This window comes from Phyllobates terribilis, unplaced genomic scaffold (assembly GCF_046119375.1).
Source record: "Phyllobates terribilis strain yellow unplaced genomic scaffold, ASM4611937v1 Scaffold_2__4_contigs__length_985480577, whole genome shotgun sequence".
Lineage (NCBI taxonomy): Eukaryota > Metazoa > Chordata > Amphibia > Anura > Dendrobatidae > Phyllobates > Phyllobates terribilis.
The window spans coordinates 439,326,493-439,347,442 of NW_027362762.1; the positions used below are offsets into that span (position 1 = coordinate 439,326,493).

The 20,950-nt window shown below is 44.4% G+C and overlaps 1 long non-coding RNA gene across 1 annotated transcript in view; it reads right to left on the reverse strand.

Annotated features, from left to right (window-relative positions):
- Positions 1 to 20,591, reverse strand: part of LOC141252802 (uncharacterized) — a 35,890-nt gene extending 15,299 nt beyond the window's left edge. The window contains exon 1 of the long non-coding RNA XR_012314116.1: positions 20,459 to 20,591. This is a non-coding gene — a long non-coding RNA (uncharacterized lncRNA). The remainder of the gene's footprint in view (positions 1 to 20,458) is intronic.
- Between the last annotated feature and the right edge of the window lie 359 nt (positions 20,592 to 20,950).

Below are 20,950 nucleotides of genomic sequence, written 5' to 3' on the forward strand. Positions count from 1 at the left end.
CACCTATGGGTTCAAAATACTCACTACACCCCTAGATGAATTCCTTAGGCAGTGGATTTTCCAATATGGGGGTCAGCTGGGGGAGGGGTTCTGCTGTTCCGGCACCTCAGGTAATGAAGTCCACAATCTATTCAAACTAAATATGCGTTCTAAAAGCTAAGTAGGGCTCCTTCCCATCCAATCCCTTTTGTGTGCTCAAACAGTAGTGTACAACCACATATGAGGTACTGTCACATTCAGGAGAAATTGAATAACAAATTGTTGGTTCCAATTTCTCCCATTACCCCTCATGTAAATTATAAATTTGGTGCTAAAACAGTATTTTAGTGGGGAAAAAATATTTTTTTTGCTCTCACATCTAAATGTTATAAAATTTTATGAATCACCTGTAGGTTAAAAATGCTCAGTACACTTGAGGGGTCTAGTTTCCAAAATGGGGTCACTTGTGTTTTTTTTTGCTATTTTCGAATTTCAGGGGCTCTCCAAATGCGACTTGGCATTCACAATCTATTTCAGACAAATAGCGCTCTTTCCTTTCCTAGCCCAGCCACATGTCCAAACAGAAGTTTTTGACCACATATGGAGTATCATCACGTTCAGGAGAAATTGCATAACCAATTATGGTGTCCATTTTACCTATTACCCATTGTGAAAATTACAAATTTGGGGCTAAAACATTTTTGTGAAAAAATAAAATTTTTCCATATGACGACCTAATGTTATCAAATTCTGTGTAGTACCTGTGGGTTTAAAATGCTCAATATACCCTTGTATAAAATCCTTGAGTGGTGTAGTTTCCAAAATGGGGTCACTTGTGGGGGGTTTCCACTGTTGAGGGCTCTCCAAACGAGATATTTTCCAAAACGTTACTTTCCGAGCCCTGCCGTGCGCCCAAACAATAGTTTTCCAATTGATATGGGGTACCAGTGTACTCAGGAGAAATTGCACAACAAATTTTGGGGTCCATTTTCTCTGTTACCCTTGTGAAAATAAAAAAATTGGGGCTAAAAGTACATTTTTGGCCAAAAAATGTGATGTTTTTATTTTCACAGCTCTACGTTATAAACTTTTGTGAAGCACCTGGGGGTTCAGCGTGCTCACCACACACCTATATACATTCCTTGAGGGGTTTAGTTTCCAAAATGGGGTCACTTGTTGGGCGTTTCCATTGTTTAGGCACATAAAGTTCTCTCCAAACGCGACATGGCGTCCGCTCTCGATTCCAGCCATTTTTGTGTTCAAAAAGTCAAACGGTGCTCCTTCCCTTCCGAGCAGCAAACAGTAGTTTTCCCCTACATATGAGTAATCAACATACTCGGAAGAAATTGCACAACAAATTTTGGGGTCCATTTTCTCCTGTTACCCTTGTGAAAATAAAAAAAATAGGGGCTAAAAATACATTTTTGTGGGAAAAATGTGATTTTCTTATTTTCACGGCTCTACGTTATAAACTTCTGTGAAGCACCTGGGGGTTCTAAGTGCTCACCATACATCTAGGTACATTCTTTGAAGGGTCTAGTTTCCAAAATGGGGTCACTTGTGAAGGATTTTTACTGTTTAGGCACATCAGGGGCCCTCCAAAAGCGACATGGCCTACGCTTTCGATTCCAGACATTTTTGCGTTCAAAAAGTCAAAACAGTGCTCCTTCTCTTCTGAGCCCTGCCATGCACCCAAACAATAGTTTTCCCCCACATATGGGGTATCGGTGTTATGATAGGCTACAAGCACTAAGGAAAGACAGGAGATCTGTCCCTACAATAGAACTAAGCTAGATCCCTACGATGTAACGGGGAACCTGATCCTGCGATCAGACCCGCTAAAGTCCTCAGCTAGTCTGAACGAAGACCTATAGATGTGAGGGAGGGATCCCTACAAGAACTAGGGACTGGGAGAAAGATGGACACCTCCTAGCAGAAATTGTAGCAGTAAAAAGACAAACACACAACATAGAACATAAAGGTCAAAAGACCTAGCTAAACTGACTGAGAAAGGTTACAAAGCACCTGGCTAGCTTAAGAGTAGAAATTACAATGAAGTCCAGCATGGCCAGAAGGGTGGAGCAGGATTAAATAGGCAAAAAGGTCATGTGACCAGCAGAATAGAAAAAACCTAACAGGAGAGTTCTAACAGTACCCCCTCTTCTAAGAGGATCCTCCGGATCCCCTAGGCCCAGGCTTATCAGGAAACCTCTTGTGAAACGCTCTGACAAGTCTGGAAGCAGAAACATCATCCGCCCTCACCCATGAGTTATCCTCGGGACCGAAACCCTTCCAAGCGACGAGATACTGCAAACTCCCCCTATACCGTCTAGAATTAAGGATGCAGGAAATTTCATATTCCCCGTCCTCCACCACCGGAGGAACAGTGGCAGTGGCGTCTCTATCTGATACATCAGCTTTTTTCAATAGAGAAACATGAAACACCGGATTAATCTTCCAGGAGGTAGGAACCTCCAACCTAACAGCAGATTGGTTAATTACCTGAAGCACCTTAAAGGGCCCTACAAACGTGGGACCCAATTTTTTAGAAGGAATCCTCAACCGCAGATTCTTAGAGGACAACCAAACCATGTCGCCATCTGTAAACAAAACCTCTTGACGTTTCCTGTCAAAGTACCTCTTAGATTTTTTGTTAGCCACCTGAAGATTACCATGCACATCCGTCCAAACTCTCTCCAAATCACCGGAAAAACTCTCCTCCTCAGGCACAGCCGATACCAATTTGGAGAATGACCCAAAAGACGGATGTCTCTCAGAACAACAAAAAAAAGGCGAACACCCAGCAGAAGAGGATGTATGGTTGTTAAGAGCAAATTCGGCAAGCGGCAGAAACTCAGACCACCCCTCTTGATTGTCTGCCACAAAACAACGCAAGAACTGCTCAACATCCTGATTCTTCCTTTCTGTCTGGCCATTAGACTCAGGATGATATCCAGATGAAAAGGACAAATGAACTCCCAACCTGTCACAAAAGGCACGCCAAAAACGAGCCACGAACTGAGGTCCCCTATCAGAAACAATGTCAGTAGGAACACCATGGAGTCTGACAATTTCCTTGACAAAGGCCTTAGCGAGTGTCTTAGCGCAGGGCAGTTTGATGAAGGGAACCAAGTGACACATCTTGCTAAAACGGTCCACGACCACCCAGATGACCGTGAAACCCTCAGAGGAGGGAAGGTCAGTAATAAAGTCCATAGCCAGATGTGTCCAAGGTGCACTAGGAACCTCCAGAGGGCAAAGCAACCCCACAGCAGGATTATGAGAAGACTTAGATCTAGTACACACAGTACATTGATGCACCCACTTAATGACTTCCTTCTGCCATCCAGGCCACCAAAAACTGCGACCCACAAGTCTCTTGGTCTCAGAAATTCCTGGATGACCTGCCAACCGAGACTCATGACACTCAACAAACAAATCTCTCCTAAAGGTCCTAGGCACAAACAACCTCCCATGGGGAGTGTTAGATGGGGCATTCTCCTGTGCTTTAAGAATCTCATCTTCCAAAACGGAGTCCAATGCAGCAATCACAACACCCTCTTGTAAAATGCTCTCCTCCTCCTCAGCACTGACCATGGGAGAAAAGCTGCGAGACAACGCATCAGCTTTAACATTCTTGGTACCCGGGATGTAAGTAACGGAAAAATTAAACCGCAAAAAAAAAAGTGCCCACCTAGCCTGACGGGCATTCAAGCGCTTGGCAGCATCAAGATAGATCAGATTTTTATGATCAGTGAAAACCTGAATGGGAAATTCAGCACCTTCCAAGAGATGACGCCAGTGTTCAAATGCGAGTTTAATAGCCAGCAATTCCCGATTACCAATATCGTAATTAAGTTCAGTCTCAGAAAATTTTTTTGAAAAAAAGGCACAGGGATGTACTCCATCCTTGTTTTCCTGAGACAACACCGCACCGACCCCCACAGAAGAAGCATCAACCTCAACCAAAAACGGCTTAGTCACATCAGGCTGCATAAGGATGGGGGCAGAGCTGAACCTCTCCTTTAGAAACACAAATGCTTCAATGGCCTCAGTAGTCCACTGAACCGTATTAGCACCTTTCCTGGTGAGATCGGTCAGTGGTTTAACAATAACAGAAAATTTTTTAATGAATTTTCTGCAATAATTGGCGAAACCCAAAAACCTCTGTATCGATTTCAAACCAATAGGCCTAGGCCATTCCTGCACAGCTTGAACTTTCACCGGGTCCATCTCAAAACCCTCGCTGGAGATAATGTAGCCCAAAAAGCTAATTCTCTGTACAGCGAACTCACATTTCTCTAGCTTAGCAAAAAGCGAATTGTCAATTAATAACTGTAATACCTCACGTACGCTCCGCCAATGAGACTCCAGATCAGGCGAATAAATCAAAATGTCATCCAAATACACAACCACATTTTTGCCGATCAAAGGTCTAAGGATGTCATTAATAAGATTCTGAAAAAATGCTGGTGCATTGGTAAGACCAAAAGGCATAACCAGATTCTCAAAATGACCCACAGGAGTGTTATCAGCAGTCTTCCATTCATCACCCTCCTCCAACAAATTGTATGCCCCCCGGAGATCAATTTTAGAGAACCACTTGGCCCCCACTAACTGGTTAAACAAATCAGGAATCAATGGTAGTGGGTAGGGATTACGTACAGTAATTTTATTAATCTCGCGAAAGTCCAGACAAGGACGTAAACCGCCGTCCTTTTTTTTAGCAAAAAAAAATCCAACAGCCACAGGTGACTTAGAGGGTCTGATATGACCGGCAGCCAAGCTCGTCTGTATGTATTCCTCCAAAGCCTTTCTCTCAGGAATAGTAAGATTAAATAAACGACTTTGAGGAAGAGTCGCTCCAAGGACAAATTCAATGGTACAATCATAGTTGCTATGGGGAGGCAAAATTTGCGACTCCTCCTCAGAAAAAACTTTCCAAAAATCTTGAACAGGTACAGGTAATTCCCCTTTATCCACAGCAGCAATGTGCCCGTTACAACACTTGTCATAACACTTAGGGCTCCAGGACTTAATTTCATTAGTAGACCAATCCAGTACAGGATTGTGCAATTTTAACCAGGGTAACCCCAAAATTACTGGAGAAGGCAAATTATTTAATACTACCAAATCCAAATTTTCTTGGTAAATACCATTAATAGTGAGGGGAAATTCATAAACCTTGTGAGTAACACATTTCAAGGGAGAGCCATCGACAGAAACCACGGCAATAGGGGATGACAAAGGTTTGGGTTTTAATTTAAGTTTTTCCAAGAATCCCCCATCAATCACATTTAGAGTAGAACCACAATCCACAAATACCCGAAATTCAATTAATTCTTCCTGAGCTGCAGTAGTAGCAGAAAGAAATACCCCCTTAGTGTTTAAACAGGCTATAAGGGTGTAACTGACCTTTTTTTTTTCTCTGTTCATATGAAGCACACAGTTCTTAATGAAATGGTCAGATTTTCCGCAATAAAAGCACAAACCTTCAGAAAACCTGCGGTCTTTTTTCTGAGAGCGGGGTGACATCTCCCCAATCTCCATTGGCTCTCCAATGTCAGTACAGACCCTCTCAAGACTAGGAGCTGACATGGCAAAGGATTTACTCTCATTAACCCTTGCATGCAGTCTCCTGTCCACCCGTATAGCTAATTGCATTGCCTCCTGCAAGTTTCCAGGTGTAGGATAAGCAATAAGCAGATCCTTAACCCTTTCACCTAGCCCAGCAAGAAGCAAACTTTTCAGAGCTGAATCATTCCACCCCACCAACGGAAGTGAGTACAATAATTTTCCACATTACCTGATCCCTGTCTCAAAAGTCTCAATTCCGTCTCAGCTGATGAGACACGATCAGGATCATCATACAACAACCCCAAAGCAGAAAAAAAAACTATCCACTGATCTAAAGCACGGATCACTAGGTTGGAGAGAAAAGGCCCATCCCTGAGGTTCTTTGCGCAAAAGTGACATTATGAACCCTATGCGCTGTGATTAATCACCAGAGGATCTGGGTCTCAAACGAAAATACAGTAAACAAGCATTTTTAAAGGAAAAAAAATCTTGTTGTTCACCAAAAAATAAATCAGGCAATCGTACCATTGGCTCCACAAAATGCGCTCCAGAAAACAGCTACTCATGTGTTGTTGGAGCTCGGCCACCTCCAGAGAGAGTCCCTGCAGGCGTTGAGCCAAATCCTGAACCGACATCATGATGGAAACTGGAGGTCTTTCCTTAGAGATATTTTTGGGCTGGACTTACTGTTATGATAGGCTACAAGCACTAAGGAAAGACAGGAGATCTGTCCCTACAATAGAACTAAGCTAGATCCCTACGACTAGCTAAAGTCCTCAGCTAGTCTGAACGAAGACCTATAGATGTGAGGGAGGGATCCCTACAAGAACTAGGGACTGGGAGAAAGATGGACACCTCCTAGCAGAAATTTTAGCAGTAAAAAGACAAACACACAACATAGAACATAAAGGTCAAAAGACCTAGCTAAACTGACTGAGAAAGGTTACAAAGCACCTGGCTAGCTTAAGAGTAGAAATTACAATGAAGTCCAGCATGGCCAGAAGGGCGGAGCAGGATTAAATAGGCAAAAAGGTCATGTGACCAGGAAAATAGAAAAAAACTAACAGGAGAGTTCTAACAATCGGCATGCTCAGGAGAAATAGCTTAACAGATTTTGTGGAACATTTTATCCTGTTACCATTGTGAAAATAAAAAAATTGGGGCTAAAGTAACATTTTTGTGAAAATTGATTTTGTTCCTGTGAAGCACCTAAAGGGTTAATAAACTTGTTGAATGTGGTTGTCAGAACTTTGAGGGGTGCAGTTTTTAGAATGGTGCCACTTTTGGGTATTTTCTATCATATAAGCCCCCCAAAGTCACTTCAAATGTGATGTGATCCCTAAAAAAAGTTTTGTAAATTTTGTTGGAAGAATAACAAATTGCTGGTCAACTTTTAACCCTTTTAACTTCCTAACAAAAAAAATTATGTTTCAAAAATTGTGCTGATGTAAAGTAGACATGTGGTAAATGTTATTTATAAACTATTTTGTGTGACATAACTCTGGTTTATGGGCATGAGAATTTAAAGTTTGAAAATTGTGAAATTTTCTAAATTTTCGCTAAATTTCCAATAATTTCACAAATAAACGCAAGTCTTATCAAATAAATTTTACTACTATCATGAAGTACAATATGTCACGAAAAAACCATCTCACAAACAGCGGGATCCGTTGAAGCGTTCCAGAGTTATTACCACATGAATTGACACTGGTCAGAATTCAAAAATTTGGCCTGGTTATTAAGGTTAAAATTGGCTTGGGCATTAAGGGGTTAAATTTGTTACCTTATGTATTATAAAGTTGGCTGAACCCTATACTACAAGCACTTTTCACATTTTAGGTCATCTCTGCTACCTTATAATTTGTAAGCTCTTGCGAGCAGGAACCTCACTCCTCCTGTTAGGCTGCGTGCCCACGTTGCGTATTACAAGCGTATATGCTGCGGAATTTCCGCAGCGTAAACGCTTGTAAAACGCATGTATATCCGCACCCCATGGTCCCCAATGGCATTCCGCAATGTCAATGCCCATGCTGCGGATTTTTCCGCAGCATATATGCTGAGGTCAAAAATCCGCAGCATGTTCATTAATTTTGCGGAAGCGCAGCGGAATCAATGTGCGGATGGTACCCAAGTCTGGATGAGAGGAGACTCTCATCCAGACCTGGGTACCAAAGAACCTGTAAAAAAAAGAAAAAATAAAGTTTATACTTATCTTCTGATGTCTTCCCGGTGTTTTCCCGCCGTCGCGCTGTTGTGTGAAGGACCTGCCACGTCATTGAGTTATGTGACCCATCACATGACTCAATGACGTCACCACAGGTCCTGCACACAACAGCGTGAGCTGCTCAAGACTCCGGACGGGGCAGAGAATGCATCGGAAGGTGAGTATAAACTTTATTTTTTTATTTTTTACCATTCGGATTCTTTTTTTTTTTAACTATTACTTTGTCACACTATATAAATCCATGCCGGTTGCATGGATTTATATAGTGTGAACAAGTTGTCAAGCACTTTTCCAAGTGATGCTAAAATCACTTGCAGAAGTGCTTGATAACCCGCATGCGGAAATGCATGCAAAGACGCTGCAAAGACGCCTCACAAACGCTTCTACCTGGCGGGAAAACCGCATGTAAAATCCGCATGCGATTTTCCCGCCAGGGAGAAGCGTAAAAAATATGCTTCAGTTCCGCAACGTGGGCACATAGCCTTAGAATTGGTGAACTACAGGCAGAGTCGGACTGGACTACCTTGGGCCCACCAGAGAAAAATCATTCTTGGGGCCCACCATGCAGTTGTGTAAAAATGTAAAAATACGACACAGGATACATCCTCTCTTTACTGCACAGAGCACAAGAGAGCTGACAGATCCTCTATATACCACACCACACAGGACAGCTGAGAGATCCTCTATATACTACACCGCACAAGAAAGCTGACAGATCCTCTATATACCACACTGCACAGGACACATTCTCTATCTACTACAACACACAGGAGAGCTGACAGATCCTCTATATACTACACCACACAGGAGAGCAGACAGGTCCTCTATATACTACACCACACAGGAGAGCTGACAGATCCGCTATAATCTACACCACACAGGACACATCCTCCATCTACTACACCACACAGGAGAGCTGACAGATCCTCTACATACGACACCACACAGCACAGCTCAGAGATCCTCTATATACTACACCACACAGGACACATCCTCTATTTACTACACCACACAAGACACATCCTCTATATACTACACCACACAGGAGAGCTGACAGATCCTCTACATACGACACCACACAGCACAGCTCAGAGATCCTCTATATACTACATCACACAGGACACATCCTCTATTTACTACACCACACAGGAGAGCCGACAGATCTTCTTATATACTGCACCAAACAGGAGAGCTGACAGATCCTCTATATACTACACCACATGAGAACTGACAGATCCTCTATATACTACACCACACAGGAGAACAGACACATCCTCTATCTACTACACCACACGGGAGAGCTGACAGATCCTCTATATACTACACCACACAGGACACATCCTCTATATACTATACCACACGGGAAAGCTGACAGATCCTCTATATACTGCACCACACAGGAAAGCTGACAGATCCACTATATACTAAACTACACTGGAGAGCTGACAGATCCTCTATATACTACACCACACAGGAGAGCTGACAGATCCTCTATATACTACACCATACAGGAGAGCTTACAGATCCTCTATATATTACACCACACAGGACACATCCTCTATATACTACACCACATGGGAGAGCTGACAGATCCTCTATAAACTGCACCACACTGGAGAGCCGACAGATCCTTTATATACTACACCACACAGGAGAGCTGACAGATCATCTATATACTGCACCACACAGGAGAGCTGACAGATCCTCTATATACTACACCACACAGGACAGATCCTCTATATACTACACCACACAGGACAGATCCTCTATATACTACACCACACAGGACAGCTGACAGATCTTCTATATCCTACACCACACAAGAGAGCTGACAGATCCTCTATATACTACACTACACAGGACACATCCTCTATCTACTACACCACACAGGACAGCTGACAGATCCTCTATATACTACACCAAATAGGACACAACCTCTATATACTACACCACATGGGAAAGCTGACAGATCATCTATATACTGCACCACACAGGACACATCCTCTATATACTATACCACACGGGAGAGCTGACAGATCCTCTGTATACTGAACCACACAGGAGAGCTGACAAATCCTCTATATACTACACCACACAGGAGATCTGACAGATCCGCTATAATCTACACCACACAGGACACATCCTCTATCTACTACACCACACAGGAGAGCTGACAGATCCTCTACATACAACACCACACAGCACAGCTCAGAGATCCTCTATATACTACATCACACAGGACACATCCTCTATTTACTACACCACACAGGAGAGCCGACAGATCTTCTTATATACTGCACCAAACAGGAGAGCTGACAGATCCTCTATATACTACACCACACGAGAACTGACAGATCCTCTATATACTACACCACACAGGAGAACAGACACATCCTCTATCTACTACACCACACGGGAGAGATGACAGATCCTTTATATACTGCACCACACAGAAGAGCTGACAGATCCTCTATATACTACACCACACAGGACACATCCTCTAACTACTACACCACAAAGGAGAGCTGACAGATCCTCTATATACTACACCACACAGGAGAGCTGATAGATCCTCTATATACTACACCACACAGGAGAGCTGACAGATCATCTATATACTACACCACACCGGAGAGCTGACAAATCTTCTATCTAGTACACCACACAGGAGAGCTTACAGATCATGTATATACTACACCACACAGGAGAGCTGACAGATCATCTATATACTACACTACACAGGACACATCCTCTATAAACTACACCACACAGGACAGCTGACAGATCCTCTATATACTGCACCACATAGGACAGCTGACAGATCCTCTATATACTACACCAAATAGGACACAACCTCTATATACTACACCACATGGGAGAGCTGACAGATCCTCTATATACTGCACCACACAGGACACATCCTCTATATACTATACCACACGGGAGAGCTGACAGATCCTCTGTATACTGCACCACACAGGAGAGCTGACAAATCCTCTATATACTACACCACACAGGAGAGCTGACAGATCCGCTATAATCTACACCACACAGGACACATCCTCTATCTAATACACCACACGGGAGAGCTGACAGATCTTCTATATACTGCACCACACAGGAGAGCTGACAGATCCTCTATATACTACACCACATGGGATAGCTGACAGATCCTCTATATACTGCACCACACAAGAGAGCTGACAGATCCTCTATATACTACACCACACAGGACACATCCTCTATCCACTACACCACACAAGAGAGCTGACAGATTCTCTATATACTACACCACACAGGAGAGCTGACAGATCCTCTATATACTACACCACATAGGAGAACTGACAGATCCTCTATATACTACACCACACAGGAGAGCTGACAGATCCTCGACATACTACACCACATATGAGAGCTGAAAGATCATCTATATACTATACCACACAGGAGAGCTGACAGATCCTCTATATACTACACCACACAGGAGAGCTGACAGATCCTCTATATACTACACCACACAGGAGATCTGACAGATCCGCTATAATCTACACCACACAGGACACATCCTCTATCTACTAAACCACACGGGAGAGCTGACAGATCCTCTATATACTGCACCACACAGGAGAGCTGAGAGGTTATCTATATACTACACTACACAGGACACATCCTATATCTACTACACCACACGGGAGAGCTGACAGATCCTCTATATACTGCAGCACACAGGAGAGCTGAGAGATTATGTATATACTACACCACACAGGACACATCCTCTATCTACTACACCACACGGGAGAGCTGACAGATCTTCTATATACTGCACCACACAGGAGAGCTGACAGATCCTCTATATACTACACCACATGGGATAGCTGACAGATCCTCTATATACTGCACCACACAGGAGAGCTGACAGATCCGCTATATACTACACCACACAGGAGAGCTGACAGATCCTCTATATACTACACCACACAGGACACATCCTCTATCCACTACACCACACAGGAGAGCTGACAGATCCTCTATATACTACACCACACAGGAGAGCTGACAGATCCTCTATATACTACACCACATAGGAGAACTGACAGATCCTCTATATACTACACCACACAGGAGAGCTGACAGATCCTCGACATACTACACCACATATGAGAGCTGAAAGATCATCTATATACTATACCACACAGGAGAGCTGACAGATCCTCTATATACTACACCACACAGGAGAGCTGACAGATCCTCTATATACTACACCACACAGGAGATCTGACAGATCCGCTATAATCTACACCACACAGGACACATCCTCTATCTACTAAACCACACGGGAGAGCTGACAGATCCTCTATATACTGCACCACACAGGAGAGCTGAGAGGTTATCTATATACTACACTACACAGGACACATCCTATATCTACTACACCACACGGGAGAGCTGACAGATCCTCTATATACTGCAGCACACAGGAGAGCTGAGAGATTATGTATATACTACACCACACAGGACACATCCTATATCTACTACACCACACGGGAGAGCTGACAGATCCTCTATACACTGCACCACACAGGAGAGCTGAGAGATTATGTATATACTACACCACACAGGACACATCCTATATCTACTACACCACACGGGAGAGCTGACAGATCCTCTATATACTGCACCACACAGGAGAGCTGACAGATCCTCGATATGCTACACCACATAGGAGAACTGACAGATCCTCTATATACTACACCACACAGGAGAGCTGACAGATCCTCTATATACTACACCACACAGGACACATCCTCTATATTCTACACCACATGGGATAGCTGACAGATCCCCTATATACTGCACCACACAGGAGAGCTGACAGATCCGCTATATACTACACCACACAGGAGAGCTGACAGATCCTCTATATACTACATCACACAGGACAGCTGACAAATCCTCTATATATTACACCACACAGGACACATCCTCTATCCACTACACCACACAGGAGAGCTGACAGATCCTCTATATACTACACCACACAGGAGAACTGACAGATCCTCTATATACCACACCACACAGGACAGCTGAGAGATCCTCGATATACTACACCACATATGAGAGCTGAAAGATCATCTATATACCACACCGCACAGGACACATTCTCTATCTACTACAACACACAGGAGAGCAGACAGATTCTCTATATACTACAACACACAGGAGAGCAGACAGGTCCTCTATATACTACACCACACAGGAGAGCTGACAGATCCGCTATAATCTACACCACACAGGACACATCCTCTATCTACTACACCACACAGGAGAGCTGACAGATCCTCTACATACGACACCACACAGCACAGCTCAGAGATCCTCTATATACTACACCACACAGGACACATCCTCTATTTACTACACCACACAAGACACATCCTCTATATACTACACCACACAGGACACATCCTCTATCTACTACACCACACAGGAGAGCTGACAGATCCTCTACATACGACACCACACAGCACAGCTCAGAGATCCTCTATATACTACATCACACAGGACACATCCTCTATTTACTACACCACACAGGAGAGCCGACAGATCTTCTTATATACTGCACCAAACAGGAGAGCTGACAGATCCTCTATATACTACACCACATGAGAACTGACAGATCCTCTATATACTACACCACACAGGAGAACAGACACATCCTCTATCTACTACACCACACGGGAGAGCTGACAGATCCTCTATATACTACACCACACAGGACACATCCTCTATATACTATACCACACGGGAAAGCTGACAGATCCTCTATATACTGCACCACACAGGAAAGCTGACAGATCCACTATATACTAAACCACACTGGAGAGCTGACAGATCCTCTATATACTACACCACACAGGAGAGCTGACAGATCCTCTATATACTACACCATACAGGAGAGCTTACAGATCCTCTATATATTACACCACACAGGACACATCCTCTATATACTACACCACATGGGAGAGCTGACAGATCCTCTATAAACTGCACCACACTGGAGAGCCGACAGATCCTTTATATACTACACCACACAGGAGAGCTGACAGATCATCTATATACTGCACCACACAGGAGAGCTGACAGATCCTCTATATACTACACCACACAGGACAGATCCTCTATATACTACACCACACAGGACAGCTGACAGATCTTCTATATCCTACACCACACAAGAGAGCTGACAGATCCTCTATATACTACACTACACAGGACACATCCTCTATCTACTACACCACACAGGACAGCTGACAGATCCTCTATATACTACACCAAATAGGACACAACCTCTATATACTACACCACATGGGAAAGCTGACAGATCATCTATATACTGCACCACACAGGACACATCCTCTATATACTATACCACACGGGAGAGCTGACAGATCCTCTGTATACTGAACCACACAGGAGAGCTGACAAATCCTCTATATACTACACCACACAGGAGATCTGACAGATCCGCTATAATCTACACCACACAGGACACATCCTCTATCTACTACACCACACAGGAGAGCTGACAGATCCTCTACATACAACACCACACAGCACAGCTCAGAGATCCTCTATATACTACATCACACAGGACACATCCTCTATTTACTACACCACACAGGAGAGCCGACAGACCTTCTTATATACTGCACCAAACAGGAGAGCTGACAAATCCTCTATATACTACACCACACGAGAACTGACAGATCCTCTATATACTACACCACACAGGAGAACAGACACATCCTCTATCTACTACACCACACGGGAGAGATGACAGATCCTTTATATACTGCACCACACAGAAGAGCTGACAGATCCTCTATATACTACACCACACAGGACACATCCTCTAACTACTACACCACAAAGGAGAGCTGACAGATCCTCTATATACTACACCACACAGGAGAGCTGATAGATCCTCTATATACTACACCACACAGGAGAGCTGACAGATCATCTATATACTACACCACACCGGAGAGCTGACAAATCTTCTATCTAGTACACCACACAGGAGAGCTTACAGATCATGTATATACTACACCACACAGGAGAGCTGACAGATCATCTATATACTACACTACACAGGACATATCCTCTATAAACTACACCACACAGGACAGCTGACAGATCCTCTATATACTGCACCACATAGGACAGCTGACAGATCCTCTATATACTACACCAAATAGGACACAACCTCTATATACTACACCACATGGGAGAGCTGACAGATCCTCTATATACTGCACCACACAGGACACATCCTCTATATACTATACCACACGGGAGAGCTGACAGATCCTCTGTATACTGCACCACACAGGAGAGCTGACAAATCCTCTATATACTACACCACACAGGAGAGCTGACAGATCCGCTATAATCTACACCACACAGGACACATCCTCTATCTACTACACCACACGGGAGAGCTGACAGATCTTCTATATACTGCACCACACAGGAGAGCTGACAGATCCTCTATATACTACACCACATGGGATAGCTGACAGATCCTCTATATACTGCACCACACAAGAGAGCTGACAGATCCTCTATATACTACACCACACAGGACACATCCTCTATCCACTACACCACACAGGAGAGCTGACAGATCCTCTATATACTACACCACACAGGAGAGCTGACAGATCCTCTATATACTACACCACATAGGAGAACTGACAGATCCTCTATATACTACACCACACAGGAGAGCTGACAGATCCTCGACATACTACACCACATATGAGAGCTGAAAGATCATCTATATACTATACCACACAGGAGAGCTGACAGATCCTCTATATACTACACCACACAGGAGAGCTTACAGATCCTCTATATACTACACCACACAGGAGATCTGACAGATCCGCTATAATCTACACCACACAGGACACATCCTCTATCTACTAAACCACACGGGAGAGCTGACAGATCCTCTATATACTGCACCACACAGGAGAGCTGAGAGGTTATCTATATACTACACTACACAGGACACATCCTATATCTACTACACCACACGGGAGAGCTGACAGATCCTCTATATACTGCAGCACACAGGAGAGCTGAGAGATTATGTATATACTACACCACACAGGACACATCCTCTATCTACTACACCACACGGGAGAGCTGACAGATCTTCTATATACTGCACCACACAGGAGAGCTGACAGATCCTCTATATACTACACCACATGGGATAGCTGACAGATTCTCTATATACTGCACCACACAGGAGAGCTGACAGATCCGCTATATACTACACCACACAGGAGAGCTGACAGATCCTCTATATACTACACCACACAGGACACATCCTCTATCCACTACACCACACAGGAGAGCTGACAGATCCTCTATATACTACACCACACAGGAGAGCTGACAGATCCTCTATATACTACACCACATAGGAGAACTGACAGATCCTCTATATACTACACCACACAGGAGAGCTGACAGATCCTCGACATACTACACCACATATGAGAGCTGAAAGATCATCTATATACTATACCACACAGGAGAGCTGACAGATCCTCTATATACTACACCACACAGGAGAGCTGACAGATCCTCTATATACTACACCACACAGGAGATCTGACAGATCCGCTATAATCTACACCACACAGGACACATCCTCTATCTACTAAACCACACGGGAGAGCTGACAGATCCTCTATATACTGCACCACACAGGAGAGCTGAGAGGTTATCTATATACTACACTACACAGGACACATCCTATATCTACTACACCACACGGGAGAGCTGACAGATCCTCTATATACTGCAGCACACAGGAGAGCTGAGAGATTATGTATATACTACACCACACAGGACACATCCTATATCTACTACACCACACGGGAGAGCTGACAGATCCTCTATACACTGCACCACACAGGAGAGCTGAGAGATTATGTATATACTACACCACACAGGACACATCCTATATCTACTACACCACACGGGAGAGCTGACAGATCCTCTATATACTGCACCACACAGGAGAGCTGACAGATCCTCTATATGCTACACCACACCGGACACATCCTCTATCTACTACACCACACGGGAGAGCTGAAGGATCCTCTATATACTACACCATACAGGAGAGCTGACAAATCCTCTATATACTACACTACACAGGACACATCCTCTATCTACTACACCACACGGGAGAGCTGACAGATCCTCTATATACTGCACCACACAGGAGAGCTGAGAGGTTATCTATATACTACACTACACAGGACACATCCTATATCTATTACACCACACGGGAGAGCTGACAGATCCTCTATATACTGCACCACACAGGAGAGCTGAGAGATTATGTATATACTACACCACACAGGACATATCCTATATCTACTACACCACACGGGAGAGCTGACAGATCCTCTATATACTACACCACACAGGAGAGCTGACAGATCCTCGATATACTACACCACATAGGAGAACTGACAGATCCTCTATATACTACACCACACAGGAGAGCTGACAGATCCTCTATATACTACACCACACAGGACACATCCTCTATATACTACACCACATGGGATAGCTGACAGATCCCCTATATACTGCACCACACAGGAGAGCTGACAGATCCGCTATATACTACACCACACAGGAGAGCTGACAGATCCTCTATATACTACATCACACAGGACAGCTGACAAATCCTCTATATATTACACCACACAGGACACATCCTCTATCCACTACACCACACAGGAGAGCTGACAGATCCTCTATATACTACACCACACAGGAGAACTGACAGATCCTCTATATACTACACCACACAGGAGAGCTGACAGATCCTCGATATACTACACCACATATGAGAGCTGAAAGATCATCTATATACTACACCACACAGGAGAGCTGACAGATCCTCTATAAACTACACCACACAGGAGAGCTGACAGATCCTCTATATACTACACCACACAGGAGATCTGACAGATCCGCTATAATCTACACCACACAGGACACATCCTCTATCTACTATACCACACGGGAGAGCTGACAGATCCTCTATATACTGCACCACACAGGAGAGCTGAGAGATTATGTATATACTACACCACACAGGACACATCCTATATCTACTACACCACACGGGAGAGCTGACAGATCCTCTATATACTGCACCACACAGGAGAGCTGACAGATCCTCTATATACTACACCACACAGGACACATCCTCTATCTACTACACCACACGGGAGAGCTGACAGATCCTCTATATACTACACCATACAGGAGAGCTGACAAATCCTCTATATACTACACTACACAGGACACATCCTCTATCTACTACACCACACGGGAGAGCTGACAGATCCTCTATATACTGCACCACACAGGAGAGCTGAGAGATTATGTATATACTACACCACACAGGACACATCCTATATCTACTACACCACACAGGACACATCCTCTATATACTACACCACACAGGAGAGCTGACTGATCCTCTATATACTGAACCACACAGGACAGCTGACAGATCCTCTATAAACTACACCACACAGGAGAGCTGACAGATCCTCTATATACTGCACCACACAGGAGAGCTGAGAGATTATGTATATACTACACCACACAGGACACATCTTATATCTACTACACCACACGGGAGAGCTGACAGATCCTCTATATACTGCACCACACAGGAGAGCTGACAGATCCTCTATATACTACACCACACAGGACACATCCTCTATCTACTACACCACACGGGAGAGCTGACAGATCCTCTATATACTGCACCACACAGGAGAGCTGAGAGGTTATCTATATACTACGCTACACAGGACACATCCTATATCTACTACACCACACGGGAGAGCTGACAGATCCTCTATATACTGCACCACACAGGAGAGCTGAGAGATTATGTATATACTACACCACACAGGACACATCCTATATCTACTACACCAAACGGGAGAGCTGACAGATCCTCTATATACCGCACCACACAGGAGAGCTGACAGATCCTCTATATACTACACCACACAGGACACATCCTCTATCTACTACACCACAAGGGAGAGCTGACAGATCCTCTATATACTACACCACACAGGACACATCCTCTATATTCTACACCACACGGGAGAGCTGACAGATTCTCTATATACTACACCACACAGGAGAGCTGACAGATCATCTATATACTACACCACACAGGAGAGCTGACACATCCTCTATATTCTACACCACACAGGAGAGCTGACAGATCATCTATATACTACACCACACAGGAGAGCTGACACATCCTCTATATTCTACACCACACAGGAGAGCTGACACATCCTCTATATACTACACCACGCAGGAGAGCTGACAGACCATCTATATACTACACCACGCAGGAGAGCTGAAAGATACTCTATATACGACACCACACAGGAGACATGACAGATCCTCTATATTCTACACCACACGAGAGGTCTCCTATATACTACTGGCCGTATTCAACTGCTTCTGGCAACGATGAGGACCAAAGCAATGACACAGTTGCAGAAGACAGCGACTGCTAAGTATTTTATTACACACAGGGAACTTACATTGCTGATACCACTCCGGTGGTGAAATAAAAAATACCCCAGAGTAATACTTTAAGGGAACTGATTTATGAAAATATTGACATTTGCCATAATTATGTGAGGCTCCAAAGTGCAAAGCTAATTAAAGTTAAGTGTCATTTACATAAACTATGATATCACTGGACATTTTTGTTTTTTTTTACTTTGTTTTCATTTTTTTTTTAACTTTCACTGTTATCGTTAGCCTCCTAAGGGGCCTTGAAGCTGCGATCATCCGATTGCTTGTACTATACACAGCGATACCACAGCATCGCTGTATATAGCAGAAATCACTGTCTCCATTGGAGCCCGGACAAATACTGTGTTTTCAAGGTGCTCTGTAATACCAGACACAGGGGTCATCTGTAGACCCCCAGCTGTCATGATAACCCATCGGAGACTCGCAATCACGTCACGGGCTAGCCGATGGGCAAGAGAATGATGCCCACGCATGTCAGAACGTGTTAAATGACGCTGTCAGAGATTGACAGTGGCATTTAACATACGCTATACATGCAAGGCGGCTGTCACGAAGAAGTGAAATACCTGTGGGCCCACTACCCCATTGTGTCACCTAGTTTCCTGTGACCCTCCTTCCCCATTGTGTCACCTACTTTCCTGTGGGCCACCTCCCTACTGTGTCACCTAGCTTCCTGTGGGCCCCTTTCCCCACTGGGTCACCTAGTTTGCTGTGGGCTCCGTCCCCCACTGTGTCACCTAGTTTGCTGTGGGCCCCCTCTCCCTCTGTGTCACCTAATTTGCTGTGGGTCCGCTCAGAAGGGATAAGGGGACCCATGGTAAACTAGAGGTGGTTGACACAACGGAGAAGGGAGCCCACAGGAAATTTGAAACTTGTTGTGGGCCCCCTCCCTTGTGTCACCTTTAGATTGATGAGGGCCCCCTCCCCTAACTGCCTCAGTGCCTGGAGAACTACTAAGACTGCACGTAGCAGGCATGATATATTTTATTTACTTACAGTCAGACTGCCACACTCACACTGCAGGCTGCAACCTTCAGACTCCCTCTGCTCCTCTACAATATATGGCTGTGTGCTGCTTGGCCAGGACCTTGACAAACCACAGCACAGCTGGTTGCCTGAGCTGTACAGTGAGGTCACACAAAGAAAACTAACGGTGATTGGCTGCATTGCATTGCAGCCAATCAGCGTTAGACCACCGCTATCCAGGGTCCTGTAGTAGAAGAGCCGGAGACACTGGAAACAGGTGGTAACTATGCTCTGTGGACTGTGGATCAGCTGTTGCCTGTTGCTGTGCGCTGAGCATGCATGCCTCCTCACAGAGGCAGCCTCACACAGTCAGCTGTGACTGTGCTGGCTGCAGTGAGAGTCGGCAGGCACCCCAGATCAAGAGAAGCCGTCAGCGGTGACAGGAGATGTGATGGCGCTGCCACTGCACTTCACATCACTTTTGCAGGCTGCCCACCACCGAATAAAGTGTGCACAGCTGTT